Genomic DNA, 12,500 nt, shown 5'->3' on the forward strand with positions numbered 1-12,500 from the left:
TGCGTCAAACGCAAGCTTTTTTCATTCCCAGCCAATGACTTATTCTTATTTCTAAGGGCCGCTCCATCAGATAGCCCAGACAGGCAGGCGTTGGTGGTATAGTGGTGAGCATAGCTGCCTTCCAAGCAGTTGACCTGGGTTCGATTCCCTGCCAACGCAGATCAAATCTTTAAATTGTTCAAAATGCATTTTTTGGAAATCAGACTCATGCTGAAAGCAAAGCTGACACACTTTTCGTGAAAATCAAAACCCCATCCAGGAAAGGTTCTTGCATCCTAGTTTCTGCAACTGTCTATCGGTGAGGGGATTGAAGCGAGCAGGGCTCCTGGCCCCTCCCCGACAAAGCCCTGACGAAGGCCTGACAAAGGCCTATTCGCCTTGCCCTGACGGGCCTTGGTCCCAGCAGGCCACCGAGCACAGCACCTCAGCCTATTAGAGTGAGGTTTCAGGATCTCTCTCATCCTGTAAACCAACATACTGAAGAAGGTGAAACGTGTGGCTGCGCTCCTCACATGCTGAAGCAGCAGCAGCCCTTTCCCTGAAGCAAAGTTCCTTCATTCCTCCCTCCCATAACCCTTAGCAGGGGATTTATGGTAATTGAGTTGAGTTTCCAAACTGGCCCTTCCTTCCTTCCTTCCCATATCTGCCAGCTCGAGAAGGCTTGTTTTGTTGCACCTGGGAAGTAAAGTATCTATTTGCGAGAGAGAGAGAATGAGAGAGAGAGACAGAGAGAGAGAGACAGAGAGAGAAGGGGAAGGGGTGTTGGCAGTTAGGGTGTGAGCTAGAGAAATGAGGCCTGTCTGCAAAAGGCCATGGGATGGGAGTGCGTGGTTGCAGGTTGTTTGGCTTTGTAAGGCCTACTGCCCGCTTCACTCGAAACTGGGTCTAGGGTTGTCGGTTTGTAGGCTGTAAAAGCCCAGAAAAGCTCTTGTTCTCCAACCAGCAGAGTGGCGCAGCGGAAGCGTGCTGGGCCCATAACCCAGAGGTCGATGGATCGAAACCATCCTCTGCTAACTTTTTTCAAATTATGTTTTTGTGTCATGGCATTAGGGCACAAAGAGCTGTAAGTGCCTGGATGCAATGTCATTCCTTGAACTTGCTGCCTCGTTCCACTCTTGCGCTAAATAGGAGAGGGTCCCAGCCCAGCCAACAAAATGTACTGTTCAATCAAACCAAACTTAAAACCAAGCTCCTTTTTTAAGGGGTCCCGGGGAAATGTTGGGCTGACCGGCAAGACCTCATGATGCGAACTGCTTCTGCGTCAAACGCAAGCTTTTTTCATTCCCAGCCAATGACTTATTCTTATTTCTAAGGGCCGCTCCATCAGATAGCCCAGACAGGCAGGCGTTGGTGGTATAGTGGTGAGCATAGCTGCCTTCCAAGCAGTTGACCCGGGTTCTATTCCCGGCCAACGCAGATCAAATCTTTAAATTGTTCAAAATGCATTTTTTGGAAATCAGACTCATGCTGAAAGCAAAGCTGACACACTTTTCGTGAAAATCAAAACCCCATCCAGGAAAGGTTCTTGCATCCTAGTTTCTGCAACTGTCTATCGGTGAGGGGATTGAAGCGAGCAGGGCTCCTGGCCCCTCCCCGACAAAGCCCTGACGAAGGCCTGACAAAGGCCTATTCGCCTTGCCCTGACGGGCCTTGGTCCCAGCAGGCCACCGAGCACAGCACCTCAGCCTATTAGAGTGAGGTTTCAGGATCTCTCTCATCCTGTAAACCAACATACTGAAGAAGGTGAAACGTGTGGCTGCGCTCCTCACATGCTGAAGCAGCAGCAGCCCTTTCCCTGAAGCAAAGTTCCTTCATTCCTCCCTCCCATAACCCTTAGCAGGGGATTTATGGTAATTGAGTTGAGTTTCCAAACTGGCCCTTCCTTCCTTCCTTCCCATATCTGCCAGCTCGAGAAGGCTTGTTTTGTTGCACCTGGGAAGTAAAGTATCTATTTGCGAGAGAGAGAGAATGAGAGAGAGAGACAGAGAGAGAGAGACAGAGAGAGAAGGGGAAGGGGTGTTGGCAGTTAGGGTGTGAGCTAGAGAAATGAGGCCTGTCTGCAAAAGGCCATGGGATGGGAGTGCGTGGTTGCAGGTTGTTTGGCTTTGTAAGGCCTACTGCCCGCTTCACTCGAAACTGGGTCTAGGGTTGTCGGTTTGTAGGCTGTAAAAGCCCAGAAAAGCTCTTGTTCTCCAACCAGCAGAGTGGCACAGCGGAAGCGTGCTGGGCCCATAACCCAAAGGTCGATGGATCGAAACCATCCTCTGCTAACTTTTTTCAAATTATGTTTTTGTGTCATGGCATTAGGGCACAAAGAGCTGTAAGTGCCTGGATGCAATGTCATTCCTTGAACTTGCTGCCTCGTTCCACTCTTGCGCTAAATAGGAGAGGGTCCCAGCCCAGCCAACAAAATGTACTGTTCAATCAAACCAAACTTAAAACCAAGCTCCTTTTTTAAGGGGTCCCGGGGAAATGTTGGGCTGACCGGCAAGACCTCATGATGCGAACTGCTTCTGCGTCAAACGCAAGCTTTTTTCATTCCCAGCCAATGACTTATTCTTATTTCTAAGGGCCGCTCCATCAGATAGCCCAGACAGGCAGGCGTTGGTGGTATAGTGGTGAGCATAGCTGCCTTCCAAGCAGTTGACCCGGGTTCGATTCCCGGCCAACGCAGATCAAATCTTTAAATTGTTCAAAATGCATTTTTTGGAAATCAGACTCATGCTGAAAGCAAAGCTGACACACTTTTCGTGAAAATCAAAACCCCATCCAGGAAAGGTTCTTGCATCCTAGTTTCTGCAACTGTCTATCGGTGAGGGGATTGAAGCGAGCAGGGCTCCTGGCCCCTCCCCGACAAAGCCCTGACGAAGGCCTGACAAAGGCCTATTCGCCTTGCCCTGACGGGCCTTGGTCCCAGCAGGCCACCGAGCACAGCACCTCAGCCTATTAGAGTGAGGTTTCAGGATCTCTCTCATCCTGTAAACCAACATACTGAAGAAGGTGAAACGTGTGGCTGCGCTCCTCACATGCTGAAGCAGCAGCAGCCCTTTCCCTGAAGCAAAGTTCCTTCATTCCTCCCTCCCATAACCCTTAGCAGGGGATTTATGGTAATTGAGTTGAGTTTCCAAACTGGCCCTTCCTTCCTTCCTTCCCATATCTGCCAGCTCGAGAAGGCTTGTTTTGTTGCACCTGGGAAGTAAAGTATCTATTTGCGAGAGAGAGAGAATGAGAGAGAGAGACAGAGAGAGAGAGACAGAGAGAGAAGGGGAAGGGGTGTTGGCAGTTAGGGTGTGAGCTAGAGAAATGAGGCCTGTCTGCAAAAGGCCATGGGATGGGAGTGCGTGGTTGCAGGTTGTTTGGCTTTGTAAGGCCTACTGCCCGCTTCACTCGAAACTGGGTCTAGGGTTGTCGGTTTGTAGGCTGTAAAAGCCCAGAAAAGCTCTTGTTCTCCAACCAGCAGAGTGGCGCAGCGGAAGCGTGCTGGGCCCATAACCCAGAGGTCGATGGATCGAAACCATCCTCTGCTAACTTTTTTCAAATTATGTTTTTGTGTCATGGCATTAGGGCACAAAGAGCTGTAAGTGCCTGGATGCAATGTCATTCCTTGAACTTGCTGCCTCGTTCCACTCTTGCGCTAAATAGGAGAGGGTCCCAGCCCAGCCAACAAAATGTACTGTTCAATCAAACCAAACTTAAAACCAAGCTCCTTTTTTAAGGGGTCCCGGGGAAATGTTGGGCTGACCGGCAAGACCTCATGATGCGAACTGCTTCTGCGTCAAACGCAAGCTTTTTTCATTCCCAGCCAATGACTTATTCTTATTTCTAAGGGCCGCTCCATCAGATAGCCCAGACAGGCAGGCGTTGGTGGTATAGTGGTGAGCATAGCTGCCTTCCAAGCAGTTGACCCGGGTTCGATTCCCGGCCAACGCAGATCAAATCTTTAAATTGTTCAAAATGCATTTTTTGGAAATCAGACTCATGCTGAAAGCAAAGCTGACACACTTTTCGTGAAAATCAAAACCCCATCCAGGAAAGGTTCTTGCATCCTAGTTTCTGCAACTGTCTATCGGTGAGGGGATTGAAGCGAGCAGGGCTCCTGGCCCCTCCCCGACAAAGCCCTGACGAAGGCCTGACAAAGGCCTATTCGCCTTGCCCTGACGGGCCTTGGTCCCAGCAGGCCACCGAGCACAGCACCTCAGCCTATTAGAGTGAGGTTTCAGGATCTCTCTCATCCTGTAAACCAACATACTGAAGAAGGTGAAACGTGTGGCTGCGCTCCTCACATGCTGAAGCAGCAGCAGCCCTTTCCCTGAAGCAAAGTTCCTTCATTCCTCCCTCCCATAACCCTTAGCAGGGGATTTATGGTAATTGAGTTGAGTTTCCAAACTGGCCCTTCCTTCCTTCCTTCCCATATCTGCCAGCTCGAGAAGGCTTGTTTTGTTGCACCTGGGAAGTAAAGTATCTATTTGCGAGAGAGAGAGAATGAGAGAGAGAGACAGAGAGAGAGAGACAGAGAGAGAAGGGGAAGGGGTGTTGGCAGTTAGGGTGTGAGCTAGAGAAATGAGGCCTGTCTGCAAAAGGCCATGGGATGGGAGTGCGTGGTTGCAGGTTGTTTGGCTTTGTAAGGCCTACTGCCCGCTTCACTCGAAACTGGGTCTAGGGTTGTCGGTTTGTAGGCTGTAAAAGCCCAGAAAAGCTCTTGTTCTCCAACCAGCAGAGTGGCGCAGCGGAAGCGTGCTGGGCCCATAACACAGAGGTCGATGGATCGAAACCATCCTCTGCTAACTTTTTTCAAATTATGTTTTTGTGTCATGGCATTAGGGCACAAAGAGCTGTAAGTGCCTGGATGCAATGTCATTCCTTGAACTTGCTGCCTCGTTCCACTCTTGCGCTAAATAGGAGAGGGTCCCAGCCCAGCCAACAAAATGCACTGTTCAATCAAACCAAACTTAAAACCAAGCTCCTTTTTTAAGGGGTCCCGGGGAAATGTTGGGCTGACCGGCAAGACCTCATGATGCGAACTGCTTCTGCGTCAAACGCAAGCTTTTTTCATTCCCAGCCAATGACTTATTCTTATTTCTAAAGGCCGCTCCATCAGATAGCCCAGACAGGCAGGCGTTGGTGGTATAGTGGTGAGCATAGCTGCCTTCCAAGCAGTTGACCCGGGGCCAACGCAGATCAAATCTTTAAATTGTTCAAAATGCATTTTTTGGAAATCAGACTCATGCTGAAAGCAAAGCTGACACACTTTTCGTGAAAATCAAAACCCCATCCAGGAAAGGTTCTTGCATCCTAGTTTCTGCAACTGTCTATCGGTGAGGGGATTGAAGCGAGCAGGGCTCCTGGCCCCTCCCCGACAAAGCCCTGACGAAGGCCTGACAAAGGCCTATTCGCCTTGCCCTGACGGGCCTTGGTCCCAGCAGGCCACCGAGCACAGCACCTCAGCCTATTAGAGTGAGGTTTCAGGATCTCTCTCATCCTGTAAACCAACATACTGAAGAAGGTGAAACGTGTGGCTGCGCTCCTCACATGCTGAAGCAGCAGCAGCCCTTTCCCTGAAGCAAAGTTCCTTCATTCCTCCCTCCCATAACCCTTAGCAGGGGATTTATGGTAATTGAGTTGAGTTTCCAAACTGGCCCTTCCTTCCTTCCCATATCTGCCAGCTCGAGAAGGCTTGTTTTGTTGCACCTGGGAAGTAAAGTATCTATTTGCGAGAGAGAGAGAATGAGAGAGAGAGACAGAGAGAGAGAGACAGAGAGAGAAGGGGAAGGGGTGTTGGCAGTTAGGGTGTGAGCTAGAGAAATGAGGCCTGTCTGCAAAAGGCCATGGGATGGGAGTGCGTGGTTGCAGGTTGTTTGGCTTTGTAAGGCCTACTGCCCGCTTCACTCGAAACTGGGTCTAGGGTTGTCGGTTTGTAGGCTGTAAAAGCCCAGAAAAGCTCTTGTTCTCCAACCAGCAGAGTGGCGCAGCGGAAGCGTGCTGGGCCCATAACCCAGAGGTCGATGGATCGAAACCATCCTCTGCTAACTTTTTTCAAATTATGTTTTTGTGTCATGGCATTAGGGCACAAAGAGCTGTAAGTGCCTGGATGCAATGTCATTCCTTGAACTTGCTGCCTCGTTCCACTCTTGCGCTAAATAGGAGAGGGTCCCAGCCCAGCCAACAAAATGTACTGTTCAATCAAACCAAACTTAAAACCAAGCTCCTTTTTTAAGGGGTCCCGGGGAAATGTGTGGCTGACCGGCAAGACCTCATGATGCGAACTGCTTCTGCGTCAAACGCAAGCTTTTTTCATTCCCAGCCAATGACTTATTCTTATTTCTAAGGGCCGCTCCATCAGATAGCCCAGACAGGCAGGCGTTGGTGGTATAGTGGTGAGCATAGCTGCCTTCCAAGCAGTTGACCCGGGTTCGATTCCCGGCCAACGCAGATCAAATCTTTAAATTGTTCAAAATGCATTTTTTGGAAATCAGACTCATGCTGAAAGCAAAGCTGACACACTTTTCGTGAAAATCAAAACCCCATCCAGGAAAGGTTCTTGCATCCTAGTTTCTGCAACTGTCTATCGGTGAGGGGATTGAAGCGAGCAGGGCTCCTGGCCCCTCCCCGACAAAGCCCTGACGAAGGCCTGACAAAGGCCTATTCGCCTTGCCCTGACGGGCCTTGGTCCCAGCAGGCCACCGAGCACAGCACCTCAGCCTATTAGAGTGAGGTTTCAGGATCTCTCTCATCCTGTAAACCAACATACTGAAGAAGGTGAAACGTGTGGCTGCGCTCCTCACATGCTGAAGCAGCAGCAGCCCTTTCCCTGAAGCAAAGTTCCTTCATTCCTCCCTCCCATAACCCTTAGCAGGGGATTTATGGTAATTGAGTTGAGTTTCCAAACTGGCCCTTCCTTCCTTCCTTCCCATATCTGCCAGCTCGAGAAGGCTTGTTTTGTTGCACCTGGGAAGTAAAGTATCTATTTGCGAGAGAGAGAGAATGAGAGAGAGAGACAGAGAGAGAGAGACAGAGAGAGAAGGGGAAGGGGTGTTGGCAGTTAGGGTGTGAGCTAGAGAAATGAGGCCTGTCTGCAAAAGGCCATGGGATGGGAGTGCGTGGTTGCAGGTTGTTTGGCTTTGTAAGGCCTACTGCCCGCTTCACTCGAAACTGGGTCTAGGGTTGTCGGTTTGTAGGCTGTAAAAGCCCAGAAAAGCTCTTGTTCTCCAACCAGCAGAGTGGCGCAGCGGAAGCGTGCTGGGCCCATAACCCAGAGGTCGATGGATCGAAACCATCCTCTGCTAACCTTTTTCAAATTATGTTTTTGTGTCATGGCATTAGGGCACAAAGAGCTGTAAGTGCCTGGATGCAATGTCATTCCTTGAACTTGCTGCCTCGTTCCACTCTTGCGCTAAATAGGAGAGGGTCCCAGCCCAGCCAACAAAATGTACTGTTCAATCAAACCAAACTTAAAACCAAGCTCCTTTTTTAAGGGGTCCCGGGGAAATGTTGGGCTGACCGGCAAGACCTCATGATGCGAACTGCTTCTGCGTCAAACGCAAGCTTTTTTCATTCCCAGCCAATGACTTATTCTTATTTCTAAGGGCCGCTCCATCAGATAGCCCAGACAGGCAGGCGTTGGTGGTATAGTGGTGAGCATAGCTGCCTTCCAAGCAGTTGACCCGGGTTCGATTCCCGGCCAACGCAGATCAAATCTTTAAATTGTTCAAAATGCATTTTTTGGAAATCAGACTCATGCTGAAAGCAAAGCTGACACACTTTTCGTGAAAATCAAAACCCCATCCAGGAAAGGTTCTTGCATCCTAGTTTCTGCAACTGTCTATCGGTGAGGGGATTGAAGCGAGCAGGGCTCCTGGCCCCTCCCCGACAAAGCCCTGACGAAGGCCTGACAAAGGCCTATTCGCCTTGCCCTGACGGGCCTTGGTCCCAGCAGGCCACCGAGCACAGCACCTCAGCCTATTAGAGTGAGGTTTCAGGATCTCTCTCATCCTGTAAACCAACATACTGAAGAAGGTGAAACGTGTGGCTGCGCTCCTCACATGCTGAAGCAGCAGCAGCCCTTTCCCTGAAGCAAAGTTCCTTCATTCCTCCCTCCCATAACCCTTAGCAGGGGATTTATGGTAATTGAGTTGAGTTTCCAAACTGGCCCTTCCTTCCTTCCTTCCCATATCTGCCAGCTCGAGAAGGCTTGTTTTGTTGCACCTGGGAAGTAAAGTATCTATTTGCGAGAGAGAGAGAATGAGAGAGAGAGACAGAGAGAGAGAGACAGAGAGAGAAGGGGAAGGGGTGTTGGCAGTTAGGGTGTGAGCTAGAGAAATGAGGCCTGTCTGCAAAAGGCCATGGGATGGGAGTGCGTGGTTGCAGGTTGTTTGGCTTTGTAAGGCCTACTGCCCGCTTCACTCGAAACTGGGTCTAGGGTTGTCGGTTTGTAGGCTGTAAAAGCCCAGAAAAGCTCTTGTTCTCCAACCAGCAGAGTGGCGCAGCGGAAGCGTGCTGGGCCCATAACCCAGAGGTCGATGGATCGAAACCATCCTCTGCTAACCTTTTTCAAATTATGTTTTTGTGTCATGGCATTAGGGCACAAAGAGCTGTAAGTGCCTGGATGCAATGTCATTCCTTGAACTTGCTGCCTCGTTCCACTCTTGCGCTAAATAGGAGAGGGTCCCAGCCCAGCCAACAAAATGTACTGTTCAATCAAACCAAACTTAAAACCAAGCTCCTTTTTTAAGGGGTCCCGGGGAAATGTTGGGCTGACCGGCAAGACCTCATGATGCGAACTGCTTCTGCGTCAAACGCAAGCTTTTTTCATTCCCAGCCAATGACTTATTCTTATTTCTAAGGGCCGCTCCATCAGATAGCCCAGACAGGCAGGCGTTGGTGGTATAGTGGTGAGCATAGCTGCCTTCCAAGCAGTTGACCCGGGTTCGATTCCCGGCCAACGCAGATCAAATCTTTAAATTGTTCAAAATGCATTTTTTGGAAATCAGACTCATGCTGAAAGCAAAGCTGACACACTTTTCGTGAAAATCAAAACCCCATCCAGGAAAGGTTCTTGCATCCTAGTTTCTGCAACTGTCTATCGGTGAGGGGATTGAAGCGAGCAGGGCTCCTGGCCCCTCCCCGACAAAGCCCTGACGAAGGCCTGACAAAGGCCTATTCGCCTTGCCCTGACGGGCCTTGGTCCCAGCAGGCCACCGAGCACAGCACCTCAGCCTATTAGAGTGAGGTTTCAGGATCTCTCTCATCCTGTAAACCAACATACTGAAGAAGGTGAAACGTGTGGCTGCGCTCCTCACATGCTGAAGCAGCAGCAGCCCTTTCCCTGAAGCAAAGTTCCTTCATTCCTCCCTCCCATAACCCTTAGCAGGGGATTTATGGTAATTGAGTTGAGTTTCCAAACTGGCCCTTCCTTCCTTCCTTCCCATATCTGCCAGCTCGAGAAGGCTTGTTTTGTTGCACCTGGGAAGTAAAGTATCTATTTGCGAGAGAGAGAGAATGAGAGAGAGAGACAGAGAGAGAGAGACAGAGAGAGAAGGGGAAGGGGTGTTGGCAGTTAGGGTGTGAGCTAGAGAAATGAGGCCTGTCTGCAAAAGGCCATGGGATGGGAGTGCGTGGTTGCAGGTTGTTTGGCTTTGTAAGGCCTACTGCCCGCTTCACTCGAAACTGGGTCTAGGGTTGTCGGTTTGTAGGCTGTAAAAGCCCAGAAAAGCTCTTGTTCTCCAACCAGCAGAGTGGCGCAGCGGAAGCGTGCTGGGCCCATAACACAGAGGTCGATGGATCGAAACCATCCTCTGCTAACTTTTTTCAAATTATGTTTTTGTGTCATGGCATTAGGGCACAAAGAGCTGTAAGTGCCTGGATGCAATGTCATTCCTTGAACTTGCTGCCTCGTTCCACTCTTGCGCTAAATAGGAGAGGGTCCCAGCCCAGCCAACAAAATGCACTGTTCAATCAAACCAAACTTAAAACCAAGCTCCTTTTTTAAGGGGTCCCGGGGAAATGTTGGGCTGACCGGCAAGACCTCATGATGCGAACTGCTTCTGCGTCAAACGCAAGCTTTTTTCATTCCCAGCCAATGACTTATTCTTATTTCTAAAGGCCGCTCCATCAGATAGCCCAGACAGGCAGGCGTTGGTGGTATAGTGGTGAGCATAGCTGCCTTCCAAGCAGTTGACCCGGGGCCAACGCAGATCAAATCTTTAAATTGTTCAAAATGCATTTTTTGGAAATCAGACTCATGCTGAAAGCAAAGCTGACACACTTTTCGTGAAAATCAAAACCCCATCCAGGAAAGGTTCTTGCATCCTAGTTTCTGCAACTGTCTATCGGTGAGGGGATTGAAGCGAGCAGGGCTCCTGGCCCCTCCCCGACAAAGCCCTGACGAAGGCCTGACAAAGGCCTATTCGCCTTGCCCTGACGGGCCTTGGTCCCAGCAGGCCACCGAGCACAGCACCTCAGCCTATTAGAGTGAGGTTTCAGGATCTCTCTCATCCTGTAAACCAACATACTGAAGAAGGTGAAACGTGTGGCTGCGCTCCTCACATGCTGAAGCAGCAGCAGCCCTTTCCCTGAAGCAAAGTTCCTTCATTCCTCCCTCCCATAACCCTTAGCAGGGGATTTATGGTAATTGAGTTGAGTTTCCAAACTGGCCCTTCCTTCCTTCCTTCCCATATCTGCCAGCTCGAGAAGGCTTGTTTTGTTGCACCTGGGAAGTAAAGTATCTATTTGCGAGAGAGAGAGAATGAGAGAGAGAGACAGAGAGAGAGAGACAGAGAGAGAAGGGGAAGGGGTGTTGGCAGTTAGGGTGTGAGCTAGAGAAATGAGGCCTGTCTGCAAAAGGCCATGGGATGGGAGTGCGTGGTTGCAGGTTGTTTGGCTTTGTAAGGCCTACTGCCCGCTTCACTCGAAACTGGGTCTAGGGTTGTCGGTTTGTAGGCTGTAAAAGCCCAGAAAAGCTCTTGTTCTCCAACCAGCAGAGTGGCGCAGCGGACGCGTGCTGGGCCCATAACCCAGAGGTCGATGGATCGAAACCATCCTCTGCTAACTTTTTTCAAATTATGTTTTTGTGTCATGGCATTAGGGCACAACGAGCTGTAAGTGCCTGGATGCAATGTCATTCCTTGAACTTGCTGCCTCGTTCCACTCTTGCGCTAAATAGGAGAGGGTCCCAGCCCAGCCAACAAAATGTACTGTTCAATCAAACCAAACTTAAAACCAAGCTCCTTTTTTAAGGGGTCCCGGGGAAATGTTGGGCTGACCGGCAAGACCTCATGATGCGAACTGCTTCTGCGTCAAACGCAAGCTTTTTTCATTCCCAGCCAATGACTTATTCTTATTTCTAAGGGCCGCTCCATCAGATAGCCCAGACAGGCAGGCGTTGGTGGTATAGTGGTGAGCATAGCTGCCTTCCAAGCAGTTGACCCGGGTTCGATTCCCGGCCAACGCAGATCAAGTCTTTAAATTGTTCAAAATGCATTTTTTGGAAATCAGACTCATGCTGAAAGCAAAGCTGACACACTTTTCGTGAAAATCAAAACCCCATCCAGGAAAGGTTCTTGCATCCTAGTTTCTGCAACTGTCTATCGGTGAGGGGATTGAAGCGAGCAGGGCTCCTGGCCCCTCCCCGACAAAGCCCTGACGAAGGCCTGACAAAGGCCTATTCGCCTTGCCCTGACGGGCCTTGGTCCCAGCAGGCCACCGAGCACAGCACCTCAGCCTATTAGAGTGAGGTTTCAGGATCTCTCTCATCCTGTAAACCAACATACTGAAGAAGGTGAAACGTGTGGCTGCGCTCCTCACATGCTGAAGCAGCAGCAGCCCTTTCCCTGAAGCAAAGTTCCTTCATTCCTCCCTCCCATAACCCTTAGCAGGGGATTTATGGTAATTGAGTTGAGTTTCCAAACTGGCCCTTCCTTCCTTCCTTCCCATATCTGCCAGCTCGAGAAGGCTTGTTTTGTTGCACCTGGGAAGTAAAGTATCTATTTGCGAGAGAGAGAGAATGAGAGAGAGAGACAGAGAGAGAGAGACAGAGAGAGAAGGGGAAGGGGTGTTGGCAGTTAGGGTGTGAGCTAGAGAAATGAGGCCTGTCTGCAAAAGGCCATGGGATGGGAGTGCGTGGTTGCAGGTTGTTTGGCTTTGTAAGGCCTACTGCCCGCTTCACTCGAAACTGGGTCTAGGGTTGTCGGTTTGTAGGCTGTAAAAGCCCAGAAAAGCTCTTGTTCTCCAACCAGCAGAGTGGCGCAGCGGAAGCGTGCTGGGCCCATAACCCAGAGGTCGATGGATCGAAACCATCCTCTGCTAACTTTTTTCAAATTATGTTTTTGTGTCATGGCATTAGGGCACAAAGAGCTGTAAGTGCCTGGATGCAATGTCATTCCTTGAACTTGCTGCCTCGTTCCACTCTTGCGCTAAATAGGAGAGGGTCCCAGCCCAGCCAACAAAATGTACTGTTCAATCAAACCAAACTTAAAACCAAGCTCCTTTTTTAAGGGGTCCCGGGG

General features: G+C 50.1%; 6 non-coding genes across 6 annotated transcripts; all 6 read left to right on the plus strand.

The window, feature by feature from the left end:
- Positions 1-2,601: 2,601 nt before the first annotated feature.
- TRNAG-UCC (transfer RNA glycine (anticodon UCC)) lies at positions 2,602-2,673 on the plus strand. Its single transcript has one exon. It is a non-coding gene; the product is annotated as a tRNA-Gly (tRNA).
- A 1,185-nt stretch (positions 2,674-3,858) lies between these two features.
- On the plus strand, positions 3,859-3,930 carry TRNAG-UCC (transfer RNA glycine (anticodon UCC)). The gene has a single exon. It is a non-coding gene; the product is annotated as a tRNA-Gly (tRNA).
- Positions 3,931-6,357: 2,427 nt separating this feature from the next.
- Positions 6,358-6,429, plus strand: TRNAG-UCC (transfer RNA glycine (anticodon UCC)). Its single transcript has one exon. It is a non-coding gene; the product is annotated as a tRNA-Gly (tRNA).
- Positions 6,430-7,614: 1,185 nt separating this feature from the next.
- TRNAG-UCC (transfer RNA glycine (anticodon UCC)) lies at positions 7,615-7,686 on the plus strand. The gene has a single exon. It is a non-coding gene; the product is annotated as a tRNA-Gly (tRNA).
- Positions 7,687-8,871: 1,185 nt separating this feature from the next.
- TRNAG-UCC (transfer RNA glycine (anticodon UCC)) lies at positions 8,872-8,943 on the plus strand. Its single transcript has one exon. It is a non-coding gene; the product is annotated as a tRNA-Gly (tRNA).
- Positions 8,944-11,374: 2,431 nt separating this feature from the next.
- TRNAG-UCC (transfer RNA glycine (anticodon UCC)) lies at positions 11,375-11,446 on the plus strand. The gene has a single exon. It is a non-coding gene; the product is annotated as a tRNA-Gly (tRNA).
- The last annotated feature ends 1,054 nt before the right edge of the window (positions 11,447-12,500 follow it).

The sequence above is a fragment of the Ambystoma mexicanum genome, chromosome 6q, assembly GCF_040938575.1.
Source record: "Ambystoma mexicanum isolate Mex_15411 chromosome 6q, UKY_AmexF1_1, whole genome shotgun sequence".
NCBI classification, from domain to species: Eukaryota; Metazoa; Chordata; class Amphibia; order Caudata; family Ambystomatidae; genus Ambystoma; species Ambystoma mexicanum.